The sequence below is a fragment of the Protopterus annectens genome, chromosome 1.part1, assembly GCF_019279795.1.
Source record: "Protopterus annectens isolate FY-2018-M chromosome 1.part1, PAN1.0, whole genome shotgun sequence".
NCBI classification, from domain to species: Eukaryota; Metazoa; Chordata; order Ceratodontiformes; family Protopteridae; genus Protopterus; species Protopterus annectens.
In genome coordinates this window covers 1,733,941,297-1,733,967,973 of record NC_056726.1, presented here as the reverse complement: position 1 = coordinate 1,733,967,973, position 26,677 = coordinate 1,733,941,297, and the positions used below count along the sequence as shown (strand labels likewise).

Below are 26,677 nucleotides of genomic sequence, written 5' to 3'. Positions count from 1 at the left end.
AATACAAGGTATTCAGGAATCATCCTGAATATAACACCATCCTCCATGCCACCAGCTTTCACCCACCACATATTGCTAGGAATATCTCCAAATCACAATTTATTAGAATGAAACGTATTTGTTCCGATGAATCCTCCTTTCAGGAACATAGAAAAGACCTTACCAACAGATTTAGATCCACGGGGTACAAGATGGGACATGTTCTGCATGCAAGCAATCTGGTCAACAAACTCAAGCGGGATGATCTGTTATGTTATAAAGAACATAATATTAAGGTATCACAACCTATTAGGTTCACTATGACTTTTGGTAGGAACTCAGATACTTTAATACAAAGTGTACACAGACATTGGAATATCTTGCAATACGATTCGGAAGTATCTAGTATCATACCAGACAGATGCCGGTTTTCATTTTGGAAGGGCAAGAACTTGGGTGGCTGTTTTAATCATTACAAACATCCACATGATAATAGGCTTTCCCAATATATACAGACTACACTAACAAGGGGACCTTTGATTGGCTGTTTTCCATGTGGCCATTGCAGTAATTGTAAGTAAGTAAAAGCAAACAATTCACCAGTCGGAACTCTGTTGCAGTTTATGATATTAATTTTTTTGCCAACCACAGTACTGACTGGTTGGTATATTTGGCCACGTCCCCTCAGATTTAGGATCTCTGAACACATCAGTAATATTAAAAACCATAAGGTCCATAATGCCTTATATAAACATCATTTAACACACAAAACTGCAAAATTCTCTTTTATGATAATTGATATTATAAAGGGTAACAAACACAACAAAACAGGTTGGCACTCACTTTTAAATTCTAAAGAAAAGAAATGGATTGTGAAACTAGGTGGTTTATTCCCACCGGGTCTTAATGAACAATTCTAGGCTAAACCAATCAAGTGCTTACAAAGTGTATTTAAATCACAACATTTGGATGATTGAATTTGCACTGAGGAAGGCTGTGCTTCTTATGCCAGCCGAAACCGGTCTGTTTGTCTTTTTGTTGTTTCAATAAATTTGCTTCAGGCAACAGTTTGCTGGCTCATTATTTTCTTTTCTTGATTTTTGTTCCTGAGCCGTGCAATTGCACTCGTGCAGGAGATTTGGTTTTGATGCTACTGAGTTTTAAGCCACAATTTTAGCAAAAGTCACTTGTCTGTGTTGAACACTCTTGCAAGATGTTGGTGTATTGGGGGGAATCTATAATAGATCCCAGTTTACAATCATCAGTGAACTCGGTGAACCAGAGGCCTTGAATATTAGCCTTGACTTCCGAGAAGTAGATGCCAAACAGGAGCAGGCCCAGCATGGAGCCGTGGGGTACTCCGCTAGTGACAGGTTTCTTGGTGAAGGTGGTCTCGCTGATCCTGACGTCTTGGGTCCTGTGAGCCAGCAGGCAATCCAGTAAGTTATGTAGGGATTTATGCCTAGCTCAGAGAACTTGATAACAGTGTCTTTGTGGGGTATTTTATCAAATGCCTAGGCTAGGTCAGGATATGTAGTATGCACTATTTTGCACATATCCATTGTCTTGGTGACTTCTCTCAAAGTCAGAGGCATGACTTTCCCCTTAACAAAGCCAAGACGGGATGGGTCCAGTGTCAGTAGGTTGCCACTGTCCTTATTTATCATTTCCATGATAAGTTGTTCCATGGCTTGGCATATTAGGCTTGTTAGATTGCTGGATCTGTAGTTCTCTGGGTCAGTTGATGGTCTGCCTTCATGGAAGGGAATGATTGTTGCGGTCCTCCATTCACTTAGACCATCACCTGTTTCAAGGCTATAGTCCAAGAGTGCCTCAAGTGGGCCTGATAGGCCATGTTTTTTGATTGTTCAAAAGGCAACTGGAGATATTGTTGGGACCCATGAAGGTAGTGTTCATGGCTTTAGCAAGTGATGCCAGCACCTTGTCCCTGCTAATAGTTGGGGGTAATATGCTGTAGGGGATTTCACCTGTTGGAGCTGGTGGGGAGTGAGGTAAAGTTTGTGCTGAAGTCATCGGGCAGTAGATTTGCTATGTCATCTTGGTTGGTAAAGGTGGCACCATTCACCACCAGTTCAGCACACTGTTGTGTGTTACCTTTGAGACTCCAGACATAGCTGAAGAAGGCCTTGTGATTGTCCCTAGCCTGCAAGGCTATCCTGACCTCATAGACGGCCTTGTTCGACTTAATTAGACTTCTTAGTTTCTTGTTTAGTTGTATAAGAGGAAACTTGTTTTTTAAGAGAGTTACTCTTCCTGATTTTGGCCATGAGTTTTCTTCTTTTATTATATATTCTGTTTAGGTGACGATTCCACCAATGGGATTTGTTTTTAGTGTTTGTTTTGAGTTTAATTCTGGTAGGTATGGCAGCATCTGTGCAGCCATTCACATGTTTGTACAGAGACTTTGAATAATTCTGCATAAACTTTAACATATAACTTTAACATTATTAATATGCAGGAACAAAGATGAGATGTACCACCAAGGCTGTCGTGAGACGAACACGTCACGTTAAAAAACAAATTCTTTAATACGAACAATAAAAAGTAGTACTTTGTTTTATGTTACTTTTTATTGTTCGTATTAAAGAATTTGTATTTTAACATGATGTGTTTGTCTCATGACAGCCTTGGTGGTATGTCTCATCTTTGTTCCTGCATTTTCTTTACTTGTTGAAACTACCTTTGGTAACATAGCAGTTTTTGTTTTTATGTATTAACATTATTAATAGGTAGCTGTGGTCTTGGGGTTAGGGACAGCCTTGAATTTTAACAAACTGTCACTTAATTGGATGTAGTTTCCTTTATAATAGTTCCTTACTGCTACTAGTTTAGCTGGGTTTTCTGGGTTGAGTTTTACTTCAAAGAAGACAGCTTTGTGATCCGACCTCATTAGTGAGGATGTAACAGGGCTGGGGGTGAAATGGTCTCCTATGTTGTAACTTTCCCAGTGACTGTGATCCGACTTCATTAATAAGAACGGAACATGGGGGGGGGTGCGATGGTCTGCTATGTTGTAAGTTTCCCAGTCTATAGAGAGATAGTTAAAGTTACCCATGAATAGGGTGTTTGGTTGGATGGTGAGTGCCTCTAGTAGGTTTAGGTAAGAGCTGTGAGACTTTAGGGGCATAGATAGTGACCTGTAGCTAGCCATGGTGAGAGACCTTGTCTGTTGTGACTTGCATGTGGATGAACTCCATGGAATCATCCTGTTTAACCAACCTGGAGTTATGTTTGTTGCCAATGTAGATCCAGACAGCCCAACATGTGGCCGCAGTCTATGCTATTGTTAGTCTAAATGTGTGCAAAGCTATGTAGCCTTACACTACCAGACTACTTTCTATGGCTTTAAACCAAGTCACAGTGATGGCATAGATGTCCACATCCTGCAGAGTGAGGAGGGCTTGAATGGTGGGATAGTTTTTTTAGGCTTCCAGCACTGAGCAGTAATACCTTAAGAACTTATTATAATGCAATATAAGCAAATGGAGCTTTTCTCATCGGGCCACCTCTGAAAATGGGTATTACCTAGTTGGACTTTCCCAATAAACAAAGACAAATAAATAAAATAAAAGGATGTTTGAAGACTTTTCCAATATGTTGATAATTTTGTCTTTTTGGCATTGCCTAAAAAAGGCTTTAAGAGGTGAATAAAGCTTTAACCAATACCCAAAAGCCTAGGGGGTCAAGTGCAGCCAATCCTTAGCAAAGCAATGTGGTCTGTTGACCATGTCTTCCAATACTGACAGATATTTGATCTGTCTGAAGTGGCACCAGAAGCAAAGCCAATTATTAAAATCAATCATTTTATGTTCATTCTGTGGCATCATCCTTAGTGAAAGTAGAATGCTGCTCAATCACATTTACACATATTCCAATTGGTTCATTATGTTTATTTTCGTATAGTCCAGTGATGTACTTCTCAGGTCATTTACATCTACATAGACTATGGCAGAATAATATTGGTACCTGGGGCGCAGTGAATTGAGTGTGTGCATGCTGTTGCAGATTCTGGCTCCAGACCTTTAACTTCTCCTTGTCTAACCTGGTGAGTGGGGCAACTGTGTGTTGCACAATGGAATCCCAAATGACACGAATATTAGGTAAAGTATATTCTTGCCTTATGGGCTTTGCTATTGGGGACTACTGGGTGCAGACACATGTAAGACGTTTGGTGCTGTTTTTGGTGTGTATTTTAGTGATTGTGGAGGAGCAGTGTTGCTGTTAGGTGGCTTTGGAGGGCCTTGCGATTTCATTTATCACATTCATATCATATACACAGCCCTACTAGAGGGCTTTGTAAATATGTTTGACTCATATCTGTTATGTTCTATCTGTGTTATCTGGAGCTTTTCTCTCCGGGCCTCCGCTGAAAATGGACATATATCCCAGTCAACAAATGTAGAATAAATAAATAAAAATAAAAATTTATCAAGATGTGTCTGTGAAATCCCCATGACATCCATATCTGCACATAAACTCTTTCTGACATCCCTGCCTGCACATAAATTATATGGGCCTCAATCCAACAGCATTTTATGTTGTGGAATGGCAGTCCACTTACTAATTTGAGCTTTAAGGAATGCCTTGCAGTCTTTGCCCTCTAATCCTTCAGCTATATGTGTGAATAGTAAGTTTTCATGTTTCTCTCTGTCCTCCAGATCTATCAAATTTTCACGGATTTCTTCTTGTGCAGCTTCCAACTCCACTAACTGGAGCATGATTTCTCCTGACTTTCCATTTCCTCTGATTGTGAATTTAGGGCTGCTTCCCTGTCTTTTAGTGACCTGTGTGATGACCCACTACTGGACTAGTAATCAAGGAGCCTTAATCCTCACCACTGGCACCTGTGGGGGACTTCACTGGGAGAATAACAGGTATAAACACAGTTTTTCAAGATGCAGCTCTCTGCATCAGTGCAATTTCCCTTGAGAGCACACAGAGACCATAGTCAGTCTGGGGCTGGTTTCTCCTTCTTTCCCCAGATCCCCAGTAAGACTCCCTACTGGCACAGCAATAGAGCTGAGATCTCAGATGAGTGACCAAGTCAAGACCCTCCAGCACCCTCTCTGTCCAACCAGTGCTTCGTGTCCCTGTCTAAGTAGCTGGCACATACACTATTTGAGGTTTGCTTTACACATACATACACACACCTGAGAAAGACTGGTACAGGTTTACTAGCTATGCCCCCTTTTGCCCAGACTATAAGGTAATTATCACTGCCACCAGTGACTCCTTATCAGCTACTTTAGGGCCCTTAACAAAGAGTTTCAATCTTACGATATAATATTAACACAAATGGTAGTCTGACCAAGAGCAAGGCTGTTAAGAGTGTCCCACACAGTGTCACCAAATAAATATGCAAGTACTCTCAAAGCTTAAATATCTCTACACAGGTCAGCCACAATGAAAGATTTAAATACATTTAATAATAAATAATAAAAGAACAAGAAAATACTCGGTATATATTCAAAGTGACATCAGAGTTCAAAACCACAGGAAATATTTAAAATAATATTGCAGTACAGGCTCACACAAACAAAAACAAAATCTAAACTAAGCTGTACTATCTTCCTGACTGAATCTAAGAGAGTTACTATACCCTAGCAACTTACTTAATTAGAGCAAGGCAGATGTGGTGAATGGTTCTTATTGTTGTTGTCAGGTCCAAGACAGACTACAGAATGCTCGGACTCACTAAGAGACTTCTCAAAATAATATCTAAAATATTACTGCTGGGATAGTTTGCAGAATGACATAATTTCTGGTCATCTGACTTCTAGTTCCCAGGCAAACCCCCATTGCTGGCAGCTGGCAGCATTTAGCACCTATCTGTAAAAATATGCAGATAAGGGCTTTTGCTCAGATCTTTGGCAGGTGCTGGAAGTCATAAAACAATTGCATTCATTCATGCTTCCAAAGTAGCAATTAGTTCACCTCAAAGACAATACAGAATGGTTTCTAGTACAGACTTTGTGCTTCTGGCTGCATTGAAACATCTTTATGGCCTAGCCTAAAAAGTAATTTAATTTCAAATATTTTAAGTTTGCTGGACTGAGGTTAACCCTTTGGTAACATATACATTTAAACAGTTACAATAGTGCATGTACATTTCTGTTCTCTTCCAGGAGTGCACACTGTGGATACATTTTAAGCACAAGCACTTTACAAATACCTTTTCAACGCAAACATCTATACAAAGCAGTTTGATATACACATGACATGCAGTTCTAATACATTTGTAACACAAGCATCTTATATACATTAATTTAATATTCACAAATGACATATAATTATTTACAAAATTTCAGCTAGCTGTACCTCCTTTTGTCACAAGCTATTCATTTTCACTGTTTTCGTAAGCCTTGTCCATATTTTTATGGAGATCTTCAGTCACCTTGGGACCCTATTCCCAGGTCTACCGATTGCTCTTGCTCCTACTTCATCATGCTGCTTTCCAGAGTGCAGCAATGTGCATATATTATTCCCTGAAACTGTGATTTCTGTAACATATTTCTTGTTTTCCTTATTAAATTGACTTGGGATTACTATCACATTAATGTACCCCGCAATTTTAGATGAAGTATTACTATTTTTAAACTAATTTATATTCCACCTTCGATCAGGGAATGAAACCTTGTCTGGTCAGCCTCATGCCATACTGAAAGCTCCTGATTAACAACCTTGTTCTAACATATAGTCGGATTCAAGAAGTCAGAAGTAAAACAACCATATAGGTGTAATTCACTCAGCACAAACTGTATCAGTACCAAGGCACAGAATTTAATAACTCCATAACACTTACCCCATATAATCAAAGACAATTAATTTAACCAGTGTCCTTCATTGTGTGATTAATATACTGCTGCTTGACAATACAATAGCTGGCAGTTTTGCTGTAGCTAACAGAAGACAATGACATTCTATGCAGCTTGCTCAAGAATAATATTACCCATCTTACTAAATCTTTACAATGAAAAGAAACAGCACTGTCTCAGCATCCACAACTCAGTCATTTCAGCTACTGGTGTACCTGCCCTCTTAAGTCTTTACTCTTTCTTTGCTCTTTTCTGCCTGCTTTGAGCACTCATGTTTATAACATCCCCATCCACAGCATATCTATATTACTGTAGCTATTGCAGTCAGTACTGTGACTCTGAGGCAGGCCACTAATTGAATGGCAAAGTCTGAAGGAGGAACAGGGTGGACATGAGATTAAAGCATCACTGAAGTCTAACTACAGTATAAATACAGACAAGACAGTCTCATTCTTTTTGTGGGCTGCAGCCAGAGACAAGCTCTGAGGTCAAAATGGTTGCTCAGTCATAACATTGCAGCAGTGCCAACAGCCAGATAATCTTTGTGGGTGCTATGACTACCTGAAAGGTCTCTGTATTTGCTGCCTAGTCAGTGGCTAGTACCCCACAGCCTTAACTGGACACTCTGGTTACTGGCATGACTTGTACCTTTTTGCACACTGGCATGTCCTGGTGACAAGATTGTATATATGACTATTATTCTGCTGTCCGGTACGTCATAAGTATTAAAAATCTGACGAATAACTGGTCAATGTCCAGACCCTTCATAAAAGGCAGGCTAAAAAAAATCAGACTTAATTAAAGGTGATCCTTTTGAAAAGAAAAGCAGTGTGGTTCAAGAGGAATGAGAACAGGGGGTCTGTCTACCAATAACTTAATTTCAGAGCTCCCTTTTCCTGTCTCCATGACAGGTTGTTAATGTGGGAATATTAACCACTTAATCCTCCTGTTCCTTAACAAAATACCCGTTGTCTTGTGGCAACTTTAGCATGATTTTGTAGAACCAAGTAATTCCTTTTAAGAAAATGATGGCTAATTTTTCAGTCCCTCTAAACCCTATTCTAATCTTGAAATGTTGTTTTAGTTCAGGAATAAGGTGTTTCCAATTTATCCTGCTGATTCTTCTGATAGTAAAGGGGAAATAATTTGTAGTAAAAGCAAAATAAGATATTTTCTGAGTGCAGCCTCTGTGTCGATACTTTTTATATCCCAACCAAATTCACTGTTTCATGTCACAATGAAAGCTGGTTTCTGTGCACGTCAACTGGATCTTCAGTACCTGAGAACTGTAGCCAGTAGTTTCTTTATGCCCACTAGCTAAAAGTAAATAGGGAGTGATCACGCAACATAAAGGTGCACCACTAGTTACTGAATCTTGTGTGATTTATCTGCAATAACCAAGGCTGGTATGAAATAATCACTGGTTGATGGCTGAATCTTGTAAGCACAGTTATAACTTACATGAGGTATTCGCCCATGAATAGACTAGACATGGTATCCTCCTTCAAAATAATATTAAAATCATCTAGTATTACAGGGTGCCTCCTTCGCTTGAGTCCAGATAACATTCTGTCAAATAATTAATGGAATGTGTTGACCATAGAGAGAGGTGGCAAGTTGCGTGCCACATCCAAATATTAGTTTCAAATCACCCAGTCACAACACTTGTCTGAAGAGTAGTTTTCCTGTCACATTAAAACATGCCAGTATGCTTTTTGATCAAAAGCACAACTCATCTGACAGTTCTTTAATTATTGTCTCCCCTAAGACTGTTATACTTTTTCAGAAGGTATATCAGGAGAATAACTTTAAGCTTGATCCAAGTCTCCACAGCAGTAATGCAGTCAGGGTCATGCTCCTCTAACCACACATCTCTAGGCCACTATACTTGTTGACAATGTGAGTAATTTCAGTTAGAGACTTGTGTTATTCAGCTGTACTGAAGAATAATGTAGGTTAAAGAGCAGGTTATATCTCACCTGCTGTAGAAGGACCTTGCTGAGATGAGCTGCAGTTCTGGCATTTGAGATAAGGTAACCAATTACTCTCTTTTTTTTTTAACTTACAGAATGGGTGCAGCACAATAAAGCTGGTTTTACATTGCGATATTGTACCATTGGTTGTGTGTATGCCTATCTGCTGATGGCTGATAAATCTTCGGCACCTGATCTGGCAATACCACCTGTAAGGTGTGACCTACAGTGGCAACTACAACAGGTGCAAGTAGAATATTTTTGCGAAGCATGTTTGTTTAAAAGGTGTTTTCGTATTAGATGTGTAAAGATGGCTAATCAGGCGAATTCAAAATTAAGAGTCAATACAGCATCAAGCCTGTAGTAAACCCTATATATTTGAAGGTGGTCTGGAAATCATACCTCTCAAATGTCCAGATTTTCGCAGAATGGCCAAATACTTGCCTCATATATTTGGTCTGCTCCTCATAAAATTTGTGGTTTTCTGGCAAATCATTGAGGATCAGAGTCTCTAAATAATGACATACATTTCAGTTTCAGACTTCATCTCCTTCAGAAAATGTATGCTAACACAAATTCTATCAACTTTCTAAGTTTATAAGAGGAATATTTAAAACCTGTCCCTATTTTCAGACCTTTGTCTCTCAGTTTAGATTTTGTCCAGATTTCTTGCACTAAGAGGTTGAGAGGTATGCTGGAAATTTATATAAATCCATACCCACACAGTCTTCCTATGGCCTACTAATTTGATCACCCATTAAACTACTAGCAAATGTTTACTATAATTATGGATTAACTACATAAAGTTTTTTGAAACCACCTGATTTTTTTGCTTCAGTTTTTTTTCTTTTTTGAACACCATTATGAAGAATTCCAGTAATATACATGTATCAGCAGCAAACACTTTACAGATAACATTAAGCCATGTTATCAAACCTATCCACTCTATACCCTTTTGTGCTCTTCCAAGAATGTTAACTATCTTCTATTTCTTGTACCATATGATGAATGTCTGAACAAATCCACTGAAACAATTAGATTCAAAGAAACGTTATTGTCATTTAGGAAGCACAAGTGCTACCTAAATGAAATGTTGACTGTCAGCTCTTTCACAGAAGAAAACAAACACAAAAAGACAGGCATGACAGGTATTAAAGAATAAACAATAACTATAGTACAGTAAATATCTAGGTAGCTGGTGCACATGCTTGTACACTATTTATATACACTGGACAACACTGACCACAAGATAATTAACACATAAAAATAAAGGTACACTATACACAGAGGTGAGATTGGGTTATATTTCACATAAGGAAATGGTTGGAATTGCACTTCAATGAGAATAAATTAATTTTATTATACAATAAATAAATAGAATTACTGTATGGAAATAAAGGAAAAGAATGACAGCGTAACAATCTATTATAGTTTTGATACATCCAGATTTACATCTACATTAATGAGTTTTATTGCAGTTGGATAAAAACTGTTCATGAATCTGGAGGTCCTGCAGCGGATACTCCGTAACCATCTACCAGATGCAAGTTTGGTGAACCAACCACACACTGGATGAAAAGTGTCACTCAGTATTTTGCAGGACCTCTTTTTACAGCTCATTTCAAAGCGCTTATATAAGGTAGGAAGACTAGTGCTCACGATCTTTTCTGCTGTTCTTATTATTCTTTGCAGCTTCTTCCTTTCGGCCATTGTGGTGTTACCGAACCATACAGTGCAGTTGCTGGTAATAATGTTGTAGATGGCTCCTCTGTAGAAGGTATTTAGAGCATTCATAGAGAGTTTTGCTGTTCTCAGCCTTCTTAGGAGGTGTAGTTGTTGGTGGGCTTTTTTAACTAGCTGGTCTGTGTTTGTACTCCCAAGAAAAATCCTCTGATGTATGTACCCCCAGGAACTTTGTACTTTCTCCACTTCTTCACCGTTGATCTTGGGGGCAGGTGCATGGCAGAGCTCTTTCTGAAGTCAGTTACACACCTGTTTGCTGTCTCCTAGGTGAACATGATTTCCTATTTTCATTTTCTTCTGTGAATGTATTTTAATCTCTTACATTTGTCATTTTAAATCATATTTTCCCTAATCCAGTCATGGCTCCAGAGACTGATACAGGGACTAGCACACACTCCTTTTAATAATTAATCCTAGCGGTCTGGTGTGCTGAGATTTCCTCTTCACAAGAGTGATTTATCAGGCTATATGCATTCCCTTCTTTTGTAAATTTATAAATCTGCCTCTGCATTTGTTTTACTGATTTATGTGATTTATGTGTCTGCTTCACAGAAAGATATGCTGTCTCTGCAGTGGAAGGTAGTGTAATTTCACCCACACTTCTTCCACCCATTTCATTACCAGCCTTTGATAAGTTCAGTATTTCTGTTTGGATATGACTTAATTCTGTAGTTAAACACTGTTCAGTTAGGTGTCTTTACAAAAATTATTACTAGTCATTTTGTTTTCCTTAACATCTATGGTAACCTTTGTATCTAAAAAATGGACAGTTAAACCCCTATTACTTTCCACAAAATTTAACCATGTTATACTATTGTTAATCTGTTGAAGAAACTCTTGGAAAGAAGCGACATTCCCTGTCCAAATAAAAAACAAATCTATGTATCTTTTATAAAAACTAACAAATCTAAAATTTAGTAATTGACTCAAAAATTCCTTTTCCCACCAACATAGGACCAAGTTAGCAAAAACATGGGTGACCTGAGCCACTAACTTTCTGGAAAATGCTGTCTTCAAAAATGAAGAAGTTGTTACTAAGTATCAACTCCAATAGCTGACAAATATTTGAGTATCCAGATTGGAATCCTTAACGTATTTGTTAAGATAAAGCCTAACAAATTCAAGCCCTTCATCCTTTTCAGTATGGGTAAAAAGTGAACAAACGTCTATGGTACATACAAATGTTTCAGTTTGCGTAAAAGAATAATTTTTGAGCTTGTCTAAAAAGACCCAAGAGTCTTTTAAATAATATTCACTTGCCTGCACTATTGAGTTTAAAACATTATCTAAATAAGTGGAAATTCAACCTGTTTTATTGTAGGGAGCATAGACTATGGGCCTAAAAGGAAGATGCATGTAATCCTTATGTATTTTGGGTATACCAAATGGGGTGCCCAACTGGGACTCCTCCACAGTTAGAAATTCAAATAAGTCAGCAGAAACATATATTTGATGAAATAAGTCTAAAAAAGCTAGATCAACCCTTTGATAATTTTTTCTAACAAAATCTTTGGATACCTTCTTGTAACTGTTTTGATCTGACAGTAATACATTTATTGCCAGCACATAATCTTTTTCCTCCATTATCACTAGCCCATTGCCCTTATCTGCTCTTATAAATCTTAGGTCAGAATATCCACTTAATTGTTTCAGTGCTTGAAATTCTTCTTAGTTTAAGTTGTAGCCCTTTTTAAAAAACTTATTATTATTATTCCTGCCTTTCCTGTTAAATAAATTGTATAGCTCTGTTTCATGTACAGAAGAAAACGCATTTAAAGTACTAGCCAAAGGTAGACTGACAGTACTTGTAATTCTTTGTTCTTTAGATGATGAAAAATTGTTAAAAATATATTTTAAATTTAATTTCCTAACATAAGACTTAAAATCGAACATAGTATGCACTACAGAAGGTCTATTAGGTTGAACAAATGTAAATGCTTTTGATTAAACATTCAATTCAACTGTCGAAAAACTTTGTGAGATTAAATACACTCCCCTGAGAAACTAGCATCTCCTGCCTTTCCCCCATTTATTTCCAACCCCATTTAAAGCTTCCTGATTCAGAGGCAGACTGTGTATTTGCAATGAATGTAGAGAAAAAATAGAATTATTGTTTCCAATGGAATCTTTAGGTTCACTCTGAAGATCTAAACTGTCCTCAGTAGAGTGAACCTCCCCTAATTCATCTTTGTCGAGTAAATCAGAAAAAGTACTCTTAGGTGACACCATGTTCTGGACACTACTAAAGGAATTAAGTCTATTAAGTCTATTATCTACTGTACTGTTCTTATAATTCCGCTGATGAGTTGATTCAACACTATTAGTCCCAGTCTTTAAGTATAAAGGCCTGTCCTTGTTGGTAAGCAGCAATGTCCCTAACTAATTTCCTCATTTTCTTATCAATAACCATGGTCACATGCCTCTCAATTTTCTCCGTTAAACCATGATATATATGCTGAAACAATTTAAAGGATGGATGTTTACAAATTTGAGTGTCCACAGACTTAATCTGTTCCTTTAAAATACTTATTTTCTTGGTGTTCCAACCGATTAAAATTCTAAGTACATCCAAGCCTGCTTTGTTGTAAATGCTCTTAATTTGCTGATAAACATTGTTAGCATAACTAATCCCATTTGGGAATGCATACACTCTAAGACCAAGGGGAATAATGTGCAATTCACAGCACCATTCAGGTAATGATTTTCTAGTTCTAGTGATTTGTACTTAAGAATTTTCTTTTCTAAATCAAATGTACAACTTTTTATCTCAGGCACTATCGGACGAATGTACCTGGAAGTCTATGTTGAAGCGTTAACTTCAGTAAATGGATTCACCTCGTTCCCATTTCCATCTCATTCAACTTTCTGATTTAAAAGCCCACGTTTGCACATTTCCCGCCTTTCCTGTAACTGGTCTAGTCCAGATACAGATTTGCTGTATCCGGGACTGTTTGTAAGCTTTTGAGTGGTGCCAAAGTCTGCTCTTCAATTTTTTCCTTAGATCTACTAGTTCTCTCCTCTCCTGCACTTTTACTAGCTTATTAATCTAGCACTTTACCAGACTTCTTGTATCAATTATTGTAACACAAAAAAGTGCTACCAGCATTAAACTTTCTATGAGGAAACAGCTACAGTACTTATTATTAATGCCCACCCCTCCAGGGATGTCTAAAGGTCAGTTCCCCATGCTTTCTCCTATTAACCTGGTGAACTTGGGCATCCTGAGGCAATGTAGCAACTGTCTCATCTACACTGACAACCCTCTCCTCTTACCTCCCAACACTCAGACTTGTGAGAGATGCACTTATATAGCCAAATTGGAAGCCATGCACTCTCCAGCCAAGACCGGAATAGCTGGTCAAGAGGAGAAGGTCAGCACTTGCACCACACCATATGGAACACACAGCCCTCCCACAACACAGTGATAAGATGATCAGGTTTAATAATTGGCTTAAATTCTGGTGTCATTCAAAGGGGATCCAATGTCTGTCTGCCTGGGATGACATGCTGGACAAGCCACGCTGCTTCGCAAGGGACGGCTTGCACCTGTCACCCCTAGGCTTCCGGATATTGGCAAAGGCTCTTGCCACCCCCATAGTGCCTTTTTTAGGCAAGGCTCAAATTCTAAACCTACCACCCTAGAACACAAAAGTAAAAACTAAGGGTAATGCTGCTCAATGCCAGAAGTCTCAATCTCAAGATGCACGCACTCGAGGCCCTTCTCAGTATGGAGAACATCGATGTCTGTGCTGTGACAGAAACCTGGTTCAAGGCTCCTGAGAGCACCCCAGCACTAGCAGGTTTCACCTCATATCATGCGTTCGGCCCCAAAATCCGGACAACACCAAGAAAGGAGGGGTGTCCATATTCATAAAGGACACGCACACCTCAAGGTTGGTGGCAACGCACGATGCATCGGAGACCATCCAGGTGCAATTAACCATAGGCAAGACTGCTCTGCAATTTGTAGCATGTTACAGGCCACCCTCTCAAACTCAGGAACCTCACATGGCCTTCCTGAAAACAATGGAGGGATAAATGTATCTCCAAACACCATCATACTAGGTGACTTCAACTACCCTAATATAGACTGGGAACACTACTCAAGCCCAAACACTCTAGCCCAAAGGTTCCTGGAGTTCATAAACTCAAATGCCTTGGAACAACTAGTCACCATCCCCACAAGAGGAGAAAACATACTTGATCTCATCATCACGAACATGGGATCACAATGTTCATCACCGGAAGTATACCCCTCACTGGTGAGATCAGATCATAAACTAATCTCGCTGGAGGTCCTCATCCCGCCCCCACCTGAAACAAAAAAGACCACAGTGAAAAACTTCTCAAAAGCCGACTTCACACTTCTAAAAACTAGTGTGGTCTCCTTTAAGGCCCCTGAGCCAATGGTAAACATTACTCAAACCGCTGAATCACTTACAAATGCCTTCTACCAGCACCTACAGGACTGCATGGATCAGGCAATCCCAAACAAAACTAAGACTCTTTGTACCAAAGGCAAGCGTCCAGTCTGGTGGACCCCAGCCATAAACAAGCTCTACAACAAAAGGAGGAAGCTACTACAAGATAGAGCAAAATCCTTGAAAGGTAAGACACCTTTGATCATTATAAGTAAAAAACTAAGAGCTCTCATAAAATCATCCAAGGCAAATTTTGAGAGAAAAATCGCCAAGGATTCAAAAGACAATCATAAGGCCTTCTTTAGCTATGTTAGAAACCTAGGAGGAAACTCCCAGATATGCTCAGAATTAGTTCAAAATGATGTGAAGATTACTGAACCTACACACACTGCCAACATACTGGCTGACAGGTTCAGTGCAAACTTCTCCCCCCCTCCACCCCAAAAGGAGAGATATCTATACCAGAGGATTGTAGCCCCCCAAACATCTCCAACGCCCAGGTGAGAACTGCTCTCTCCAAAGCAAAAAACACAGCATCCATGGGACCGGATGGTGTCCCCGGCTGTGTGCTCCATGAACTCAATGAGGAATTAAACCCGCAGTTAGGACAGCTGTTTAATCTTAGCCTCGCCTCAGGATACGTACCCAAGGAGTGGCGACGGCGACTGTGGTCCCACTTCACAAGGGCGGTGCCTCCACCGACCCTGGAAATTACCTTCCCATTAGCTTGACAAGCCTTATCTGCAAAGCCATGGAGAGGATCATAATGGAACTCATAAATAAAGACATAGGAACTTGCAGACTTTGGATCCAACCCAGTTTGGCTTTGTCAAAGGCAGATCATGCCTTTTAAACTTGGTTGACTTTTTCGAGACAGTCACCAAGGCCATTGATGAGGGAAAGGCAGTCCATACAGCCTACCTTGACCTGGCAAAGGCCTTCGACACAATACCCCACTCAGGTATCATCAAAAACTCATCAGCTTGAATGTAAACCCATACATCACAAGATGGGTTGCAAACTGGCTAAGTGACAGAACCCACAGGGTCAGAGTTGCTGGAGCCATGTCAGACTCAAAGCCTGTCACAAGTGGTGTCCCACAGGGCTCAGTCCTGGGTCCACTCTTGTTCGGCATCTACTTTTCTGAAGTACAAGCAAACACAGGAGGGTTATGGCTGACAAAGTTTGCAGATGACTGCAAACTGGGTGCCATAGTCGAAAACACATCTGACACAGATATCCTTCAGAAGGGCCTCACAGAAACGGATAACTGGTGCCAGAGCCATGGCCTAAAGTTAAATGCCAAGAAATGCATAGTCATACCCTTCGGGAAAAACAAGGTTACCCCTAGCTACCATATAGGTGGCAATCCACTGAGCACAGAAGAAGTCATCAGGGATCTGGGGACCCAGGTTGACAGTAGCCTTCGCTTGACACTCATGTTGCTAAAGTAGTTAGGAAAACCTTCTACATTGCCCACCTGATCATGAAGGGATTCACATCTAGATCAAGGGAGGTCATCGCCCCTGTACTCATCACTCATTAGACCTATGATTGAGTACAATGCCCCATTCGGAATGTATCTGACCAGACACCTGCAGCAGCTGGAAAGGCCCCAAAAGTTCCTCACCAAAAGGATAAAGGGTCTCAAAAATATGTCTTATGCTGCCCGACTGAAAGAACTCCAGCTCTATTCAGTCTCATACCGCTTGCTCAGAGGTGACCTGTGCCTGACATATAAGGCCATGTCAAACCCTGATTTGATGAATATGCTTCTCCTCAAAAAATCTAGATCCCTCAGAACCACAAGGGCGGAAGACTTAAACCTTGACACGGTTATTAATAGAACATGCTGGAGGGACAGATTCATCACCCAGAGACTCCCTATGCTGTGGAACAAAATCCCGGTACATGTGAGGCAGAGCACCTCGCTGGCCTTGTTCAAGAGGAATCTTGACCAATGGATGGGGGATCGCAGATATACCCCAGGGATTACTTCAGTGTCACTGCTTGACAGAGGCACAGCAAAATAATAGGCATAGTTTTATTCAAACTAAAGGGGTGGCGAAAGCCAAATAACTATGGGCTAGGCTTATAAATGCCCTTGGGCAGATAGCCTAGTATGAACCTATGAACACACCAGCACTGCCTTCACATAAAAACACAAACCGCACACCCACCTTTGTGGAGGCTCTCAATAAAAATCTACCCAAACAGCAGAGACCTCCAAGGCAGAAACGCACCCGATCACCACAACACAACACTAATCACGAGACACATAACTCTCCTAAACAGTGTGCTACTCAACTAAAGCCCCTAAGGCAAAACAGCATACCCAACACACTAGCCATAGGTGACTCAATAGTGAGGCACACTGATGTCCCACTCACTAGGTTGAATAAGGAGAAAGTAACAGTCAGCTGCCTGTTAGGTGCCAGGATCCACCACATAACGCGCACACTCAAGTCCCTCAACAACAGATGCAAATATGACTGTCATTGTACATGTGGGTGTGAATGACCTGAGACGTACCTCCCTGGACTACATGAAAAGAGACATGGAGGAGCTCTAGGATTATGTAGCCCAGGTGGGTATGACTCTAGCCCTGAGCAGCATCCTACCATCACCCAGAATGATACCGCAGTACAAGCAGAAAATGACTGATTTCAACAATTGGCTAAGTTTCTGGTGTCATTTTAAGGGGATCCAGTATCTGTCTGCCTGGGATGACATGATTGACAGACTTTGATGCTTTGCCAGAGATGGCCTGCATCGGTCATCCCTAGGCTTCCGGATACTGGCCAAGGCTCTTGCCACCCCCTATAGTGCCTTTTTTAGACGGTGTTCCCAAGACCAAATACCACCATAACAGGTACAAACAAATGCAATCTGAGGGCAACGTGCTCAGTGCTAGAAGTCTAAATCTCAAAATGGACTCGCTCAAAGCAACCCTTAAAATGGAGAACATTGACATTTGTGCCGTAACAGAGACCTGGTTCAAGGCAGCAGAAAGCACCCCTGCACTACCAGGTTATAACTCATTCCACACCTTTCGGCCCCAGAACTTGGGCCGAAGCTCCAAAGGTGGTGGTGTTTCCATATTCATAAAGGATTGCGCACACCTCCAGACTGGTAGCCCAACATAACGCATCTGAGATACTTCAGGTGCAGCTAACATTGGGTAAGACAGCAATTCAGGTCATAGCCTGCTACAGATCCCCAACCATGTCCCAAGACTCACACTCCACGTTCCTAAGAACCCTGGAGAATATTAGGGTCCAACCTAACACTCTCTTACTGGACGACTTCAACTATCTCTCCATTAACTGGGAAAACTATTCATGTATCAATACACTTGCCCAACGTTTCCTGGAAGTCATTAATTCCAATGCCCTGGACCAGCTCTTTCTTACCCCCACTAGAGTTAGCAACATCCTTGACCTGGTCATTACTAACATGGGCAACCATTGCTCTACACCAATAATCAACTCCTCCCTGGTTAGATCCAACCACAAACTAATCACCTTGGAAATCCACATCCCTCCCAACCCCCCACGCAAAAGTAACCATCATGAAAAAACGTCTCCAAAGCTAACTTTGGGCTCCTAAAAACAGAGGTGGCTAACTTTACAGCACCCATGCAAATGGAGATCAGATGCATGACCGCCGAATCATACACCAATGCACTGTACAAACATGTACACAAATGCATGGATCTCGCCATACCCAATAGAACCAAGACTCTCTCCTCCAAAAAAAGGAAGCCAATCTGGTGGTCCCCTGCCATAAACAACCTCTACAACAGAAGGAGGAAACTGAAGCGGAATAAGATGAAGTCCCAAGACTGGAAAAATTCCCTTATCAACCTCAACAAAAAGTTGAGATCCCTCATCAAATCCTCTAAAGCTAGTTATGAAAACAGAATTGCAGCACTTAGTAAAGACAATCACAAGGCCTTCTATAGTTATGTCCACGGCAATACCCAGATTTGCTCTGAGTTACTGCACAATGGTACCTCCTATTCCGAGCCAACAGATATTACCAATATACTGGCCGACAGATTCAGTGCCAACTTTACCCCCCCCAAGGGACCAATCACAATACCAATAGATTGCCAGGCACCCAGTATTACTGCTGCACAGGTTAAAACAGCACTGTCCAAGGCCAAGAATAAAGCTTCTATGGGACCTGACAATATCCCTGGCTGTGTTCTTTATGAACTACAGAGTGAACTGGCACCTCACCCGTGTGCCCTATTCCATCACAGCCTCACCTCAGGCTTTGTCCCTACTGAATGGCGCACTGCTACAGTCATCCCTGTCCACAAAGGAGAAGCGACTACAGACCCTGGGAACTATCGCCCCATTAGCATGACGTGTCTGATATGCAAAGCTATGGAACGCACCATCATGGACCTAATAAACAAATTACAGGGAATCTCCAAACACTGGATCCCACACAGTTTGGTTTTGTGAAGGGTAGAGCATGCCTGCTCAACTTCTTTGAGTCAGTCACCAGAGCTGTGGATGAAGGCAAGTTGGTTTATACAGCCACCTTGATCTGGCCAAGGCCTTTGATACCTTTCCCCACTCATAAATCACAGAAAAACTCACTAATCTAGGCATCAACCCCTGTATCATTAGGTGGGTTTCAAACTGGCTCAAAGGTGGAACCCACAGTGTGAAAGTAGCTGACTCCAAGTCAGACTGCTGACCAGTCACGAGTGGAGTCCCACAGGGTTCAGTCCTGGGTCCTCTCCTGTTTGATATCTACTTCTCTGAAGTCTAGGCCAACACGAAGGGACTCTTGCTGACAAAGTTTGCAGACGATTGCAAGTCGGGAGCTATTATTAACTCCCCCGAGTGATGTTGACATCCTACAGAAAGCCCTCACTGAGACCAACGACTGGTGTCAAAACCATGGCCTTAAGCTCAATGCCAAAAAAATGTGTCATCCCCTTTGGGAAAAACCCGGTTCCCATGAATTACCACATCGATGGTAGTCCACTGAACACAGAAGGCGTTATAAGAGATCTGGGAACACAGTTGACAGCAACCTCTCTTTTGACCACCACATTGCCACTGTGGTCAGAAAGTCTTTCTATATGGCACATCTCATTACTAAGGGTTTTGCATCCAGGAAGAAAGAGGTCATTGTCTCCCTCTACTCTTCCCTCATTAGGCCAATCATTGAGTGCAATGCTCCATTTGGCATGTACCTCACTAAACACCTGCAACAATTGGAGAGGCCGCAAAAATACCTCACAAAGAGGATCCTAGGCCTTAAACATTTGTCCTACATGGACAGACTAAAAAAACTCCAACTAATCTCTGTCTCATATCGCCTACTTAGAGGCGATCTCTGGTTGAATTACAAAGCCATGCCTAACCCAGCTCTGTTAGAAATGCTACATCTAAAGAAATCCCAATCCCTCCACACCACACGCTCCAGAGACCTCAACCTCATTACCACAATCAACATAACATGCTAGAGGAACAGGTTCATAACCCAGAGACTGCCCATGCTATGGAATAGACTTCTCATACATGTCAAGCAGAGCACCTCACTGGCCCTCTTCAACAGAAATCTTGATGAGTGGATGGGAAATAGAAAATTCACCACAGGGATCACTCCAGTGGCTTTACTCGACAGAAGCACTGGTAACTAAGGTTGGGTGTCATGATGCCAGGGTAATCCTATGGGCTAGGCTTGTAAAGGCTCCAGGGCCATTAGCCTAGTACATACCTATGAACCTAAAAACATCCTCTATGATAGTTCCTTCATTAGAAGAAGAGGAAAACTCATCTGAACTTTTCCAGTATACTGGTGGGATTCAAAACTCCCAAGAGTGTACCTCAGCACCACTTGTGCTTTGTTAACGACTTCCTTTAGGTTTTGGGTTAGTGTGTATAGATCTTCCGGTATCGAATGCAAAGTCAGATCCAAGTTTTGTCTTTAATAGATGCCGTAAGTCCAACGAACAAACCACAAAAACTAAAAGTCCTCTGTCAAGTGCCACTAAGTGCTCAAGGCACCAAAACAATATACAATAACTATGAAAAACAACAAAAGATATATAAAACCAAAACAGAGCACTGAACTGAGGACTGCCAAGGTATATAAACAAACACTGTTTAATTAAGTGTCTACGAAAAATATTACTAGTGAATTTGTTTTCCTTAACATCTATAGTAACCTTTGAATCTGAAAAATGGACAGTCAACCCCCTATTACTTTCCACAAAACTTAACCATGTTACACTATCATTAATCTGTTGAAGAAACACTTGAAAAGAAGTGACATCCCCTGTCCTGTAGATACAAAGATTACCATAGATGTTAAGGAAAACACATTCACTAGTAATATTTTTTGTAAAGACAACTAATTACAGTGTTTGTTTATATACCTTGGCAGTCCTCAGTTCAGTGCTCTGTTTTAGTTTTATATTTCTTTTGTTGTTTTTCATAGTTACTGTGTATTAATTCTGTAGTTGTTTACTGTAGATATTAATTTTTTGAGTTGCATTGTTCTTCATTACTGTTTACCATACATGAAATCTACTTTTCCTCCTCATGTATTTTATTTATTTATTTTTATTCAATAACTGCATACAACGTTTTTACTTGTCATTTTATTGACTTACACTGAAAAACGTGGAATTATAAAGCAGGAGGAATGATTCACATCAAATCAATACAAATATGAGATAGAAGTTAAAATGTGATGTGTCAAAGAAATGTTAAAGTTGTTACAGTGTTCTTAGCACAGATTGCTGATATTTACTGGTTATCAAAGCATATGTACATATTTCTGATTTACCCAATCACATGAATTTGGTTACAACAACATTATTTTCCAAGTCCAAACAAAAATGTTAATTAAACCATGCCTTAGCCAGCTTCTCTGTAACATCTGTATTTATTGAGCTCTAAGTGCTTACTGTGTCTGTTTCTAAAAAGAGAAAAGTCCTGCAAGTGAATTTAAGCAGCTGAAGATTTTTTTATTGCTCTTTCCTCGACTTCAAATTTTCAATTTTAGGGAATTACTGTTGCTTACTTTAGAGATTAGCAAGGAGGGAATCCTCTCTGCTTGCGAGTTGTGTAGTACTCAAGGTGTGTTTGAAGGTTAGTTTGGCCAATAAAAGGATGGCACAGACAGCACTATTACTTTCTGTACTGGAAGGTAGTGACACTTACAGAGATTAATCTATATATTTTGTTAGCAGACATTATGAGAAACAACTTCCTCCCAAGTGAGGTGCAAGAGGAATGTCTCTTGCAGACATCAGGGACATTTCTACATGTAGTGAATGCAGACATCTTGACATTCATATATCCTCTCTTCTGCAATTTAAGGATGGAGTGACATCTGACTGTCTCCAAAAAAAAAAAAATCTGTGTTGTCAGTGATTTCCTCCTCTCCTTTTGTAAGTAAATGATATTACCATGACCTAATACCTTACATCAACACCTCCTTTTGTACTGTGGTATGTCATCTCTGCCACAGTTTTTCATACACCATGTTTCTGTGCCTGCCTCACCATCCAATCATGTCTTTCATACACTGACACTATTTCAAAAATCTCTTCTCTCAGGCTACTAATATTATTAATATTCACTGAGTACACATCAGTGAAAGCAGCACAGAGTACAGTGTGTTAGTTTTGTTGCCTATGAGCACTTGGTTCTCTGATTGTGCTCTTGTCTGATGTCTCTTCTCTGTATAGTCTATATTGCCTTACTGTGTCCATGTTGGTTGTCATTTGGGATTCTTCCTTCCCTCTCCCCCAAAACATACCGATAGCTGGCATTATTTTGTATGCACGCATGCATATGCTTACTGTGATGGCTAGGCATTCTGTCCAGGACTGGCTCTTCATTTTATACCTGTTGCTTGCTGGATCAAGCTCCAGCTCCCCTAGGACCATAAACAAGATACAGTGGGTATCAGAAAATTAAGGAATGCTTATCAATGCATCCTTTTGATCTTCTGTCTGCCTTTACTACCCTCCAGTTTTTCACCATAAATGTTTACACCACTCATTACCTTTCAAGCTCACCAGTGTCAGTCTTGTAACCAACCCTGCTCTACTTAGTTTCTGTTATGACTAGTTTTGCAACAAAACCTGTGAATTCAAAAATCAGCTGTTTACTCTTTTCTGGGCTATGCACTATCACATAACTATTTATTATCTGCTAGGGCAGATTGTCTTTTCATTTAAGGCACCAGAATGTTTTCCCTATGGCAGGCACATCCAAAACAAATGCACTCTGGCGTCAGAACTCATAATTTAACTTTCTGCAGCTGCTTAAAAATAAATATTTTTACAATTACTGTGGTTAGACTGTATTAAAGGAATGAAATGTTTACTTCCTTAGACCTTCCCCAGCACTGTTCTTACTTTTTAGCTTATCCCATCTCTGGAAAGCCAACCAACAGCATTCAGTTTATACAGTCTGCTGCTTTCCATCAGCATTGAAACTATGGGCCTGATTCCAAAAGACTTGCTGTCAATGCAAGTGTCCACTTAACCCTGAGAGCAGGTGTTTTGGAATCTGGACCCCGGTGTAGGCCTGTTTACAGATAGGCCTTACATTGAGAACAAATCTTTATGGAATCAGGACAGACCTGCCTTGAGAGCATCTCTCGGAATCTGGTGCTAAATGTATGCTGCAAAGTGGACTTCCAGACAGAGTTAATGAAAAAAAATAATCTCAGTACAATAGTGACTGCCACAACGTGAGGTAGCAGCACATGCAAATCTGCAAGACTGTGCAATCTGACAGAGACCAGAAATATGACAACATATTAAAATAAAATGCTAATCCGTCAAGGTATACCATGTGTTTCTACCCCTTCTTTCACACAAAACAGTGCAAAATGTGAGAACATCTTCACTGTATTGCAGTAGTACTAGACCACAAGATTATGAATAATATACTCATTTACAGAACTAGCACAAATATATATATATATATATATATATATATATATATATATATATATATATATATATATATTGTTGTTAAAACAGCTTGGGTCCACCAATATCATGAGCAACGATGTTCAAAATGAATGCTGTGGACAGCGGTACTCTGCATAACACCATGAAATACTTCAGTGTAAAAAAATATAGCATAATTTCACGAAATTATAGTACCCTTAACACACTCCCTTTCCTCACATTAGCTCCTGGTCTCATCACATCACAAAGAACGGAGCAAGAGTCAAGCCATGTGATACAGACAGCTGCCTGGACTACACATATGGCAGGAAGTTATTTAGCTGTATTGCATATAGAGTTGGGGGAGCCATACTGAATGCAGCATTACACACAAGGTCCTGCAGGATACCAGCTGGTTTGTAATCGCATCAAAAAACATGGCAGGATGCACTACTAACCAAATTAAACCCTGCTGGACTTAGATCGCTGTCATTTCAGTATAGAAAATGTGCTCCTAAGTGATACCCTTGTGTACCAGTACAGAATGAATGCCAAATTTAGTTCTGCGAAATAAATGGTAAACATGACCATTTTTTGCAAACGCCTAGTTAATTAAAACGTGGTCCAAGCAGTAAGTTCCACATTGAACGTTAAAACATTGCATGCCTATCTTATTCGGGTTACCTTTTAGAGCACGAATAATCTTGTGCATAAGTACATCATAAAAGCATCTGGTAGCTAGTCGGAAAGTGAGAACACAAAGGGTTCCTCACTACAACAACTCGTGTGCATGCATGGTGGGGGTGGGGGCAACTGTGCTATTTAAATGGAAAAAAAAACATATATATCGGGCAGGAAAATATGTTTTAAAAGATTGTTGCTGAATATGACTCTATTTACTAGGTTCTATAAAACTGCAGTATAATGACGTTTAGCCGGCTCCCCTCCTACTTTTTAAACCGTTTACAGAGAACTGCAAGACCGTTACAATTGTTCTTAAAAGGGACCCTTTAAAGTCTTATGCAGAATACCAGTGCCCTTAGCATTCATTTTGAGCATCTTTTCTAATGATATAGGGGCACCAAATCGCCAATTCTAAAATGAGTGTATTATTTATAATTGTGTGCCCCAGAACTCCTCGATGGTCACTCGCACGTGGTTAATTTATTTTAAAGGGCAGCTTCAGTTTCTGTAGCCTCAAGGACATCTCACTGAGACAATTTACTCGAGTGAAAACAGTTCGGCACGGACAACTGGCTTTTTTTTGTTTCTCGACGGTTAGATTATAAGTGATGTGTAAATGCCAAATTGCATATGACAGAATTGTTCCTGATACTCTGAATGACTGAGGTCCCCGTGTAGATTGTTACTAATACGTCCCACGCAAAATGCATGACAACGACCCTTATACAATACTTAACTTGAGAGAAAAAAAAAAGTCTTTCCCAAACGGTGTATATGCTAGCCCACAACATTTTAAAACAAGCGAGGCATAAATAATTGTAACCTAATGTATTACTGTGCCGTTTTATTTAAGTACAGATAAAAAATGGGGGGAAATTTTCACGGGTACAATGGCGGTGGAAAAGGAAAATACTCTTGTCAGTGATAACTGTAAGCTTAAGTGGACTCAACATACTGGTTGAAATAAAGAAAAAAAAAACGCACATTATAATTTTAAGTATGTACCTCTTCTGACTAGGATATTACCTGTCAACACAAAGTTTGATTCAGTTGTATTCTTAGGGTCCACCACCATACCAGACGTTTGTGTGTATGGGGGGGGGGGGGGGACTTGATATTTAATTTCATCTACATTTCGTCGACTATGTTTGTTGTTCAGATTTGTAGCTTGACTACTGTGGTGTAGAATTGTTAACTGGTTCGCATTTCAGGGCAACCATCTTTGAGTATTAAATTGGAGTAGTTGCTTTCTCCGTCATGTTTTTATTCCCCACAGGAGTTATAGGTGCTAACCGCGCAACACCACTCTCTCCCGTGAGATTAAGTTTATTAGTGATACACTTCTAAAATAAAACATTACTGAGTTTTCTATTTGTTTTACCTTTTAAAAATAACGACCGCGTCGTCTGTTGTGATAATTTAAGGAATTACAAAGCGCTCCAAGTCCTTTGATCTGTCTGATTTACAGAGGAAATACTTGAGCCTTTTGGTTAACGGTAAAATTTAACGCAATTGCAAAAATGAACACTTAAAGGGACCAATGGAACCAGATGTATAAATTTGAAAAAATACACACACTAAAAACTTGAAAAGTATAAAACCAGACCCCACTAAAGTGCGGAAAATGAAAGTGAATGCAATACGAATTAAAGTAATTATGATGCATTCATTCGTATCTGAATTTACAAATGCAAAGCAAGAGCACACAAAAGACCCCAAAATTGAGGCAGAAACCAAAATAACAGGCAAGCAACTAATTCAAAACTATTCCCATCATCTACTAAGATTAGAAATCTTAGTTTACTGCATGTATTTCCCATTTAAAAGAGCTCCGCCCCTTGAAGCTCCTAGACAAAGGGTAGTCTCCCGCTCTCTGACTTTGACTTGTGTAGCGCGTTCCCGTGAAGTACTTAAAAAGCGGTTATGAGGCAGTAGAGTATGCAGTAGTTTTTTTTTTTGCCTGGTTGTGTTTTTTTTTTTTTTTTTGGCGCCACGGGGCTGAAGGGGTTGCGTGAATTATGTTTAAACCCAATAAAAGTGGAATTAATGAGCCCTCTCTTCTTCCGTTAGGGAAGGATAGAAAGGGCGGAACACATT

At 40.1% G+C, this 26,677-nt stretch overlaps 1 long non-coding RNA gene across 1 annotated transcript in view; it reads right to left on the bottom strand.

The window, feature by feature from the left end:
- The window catches only part of LOC122811998, a 483,074-nt gene extending 456,995 nt beyond the window's left edge, over positions 1-26,079 (bottom strand). The window contains exon 1 of the long non-coding RNA XR_006366325.1: positions 25,962-26,079. This is a non-coding gene — a long non-coding RNA (uncharacterized LOC122811998). The remainder of the gene's footprint in view (positions 1-25,961) is intronic.
- Between the last annotated feature and the right edge of the window lie 598 nt (positions 26,080-26,677).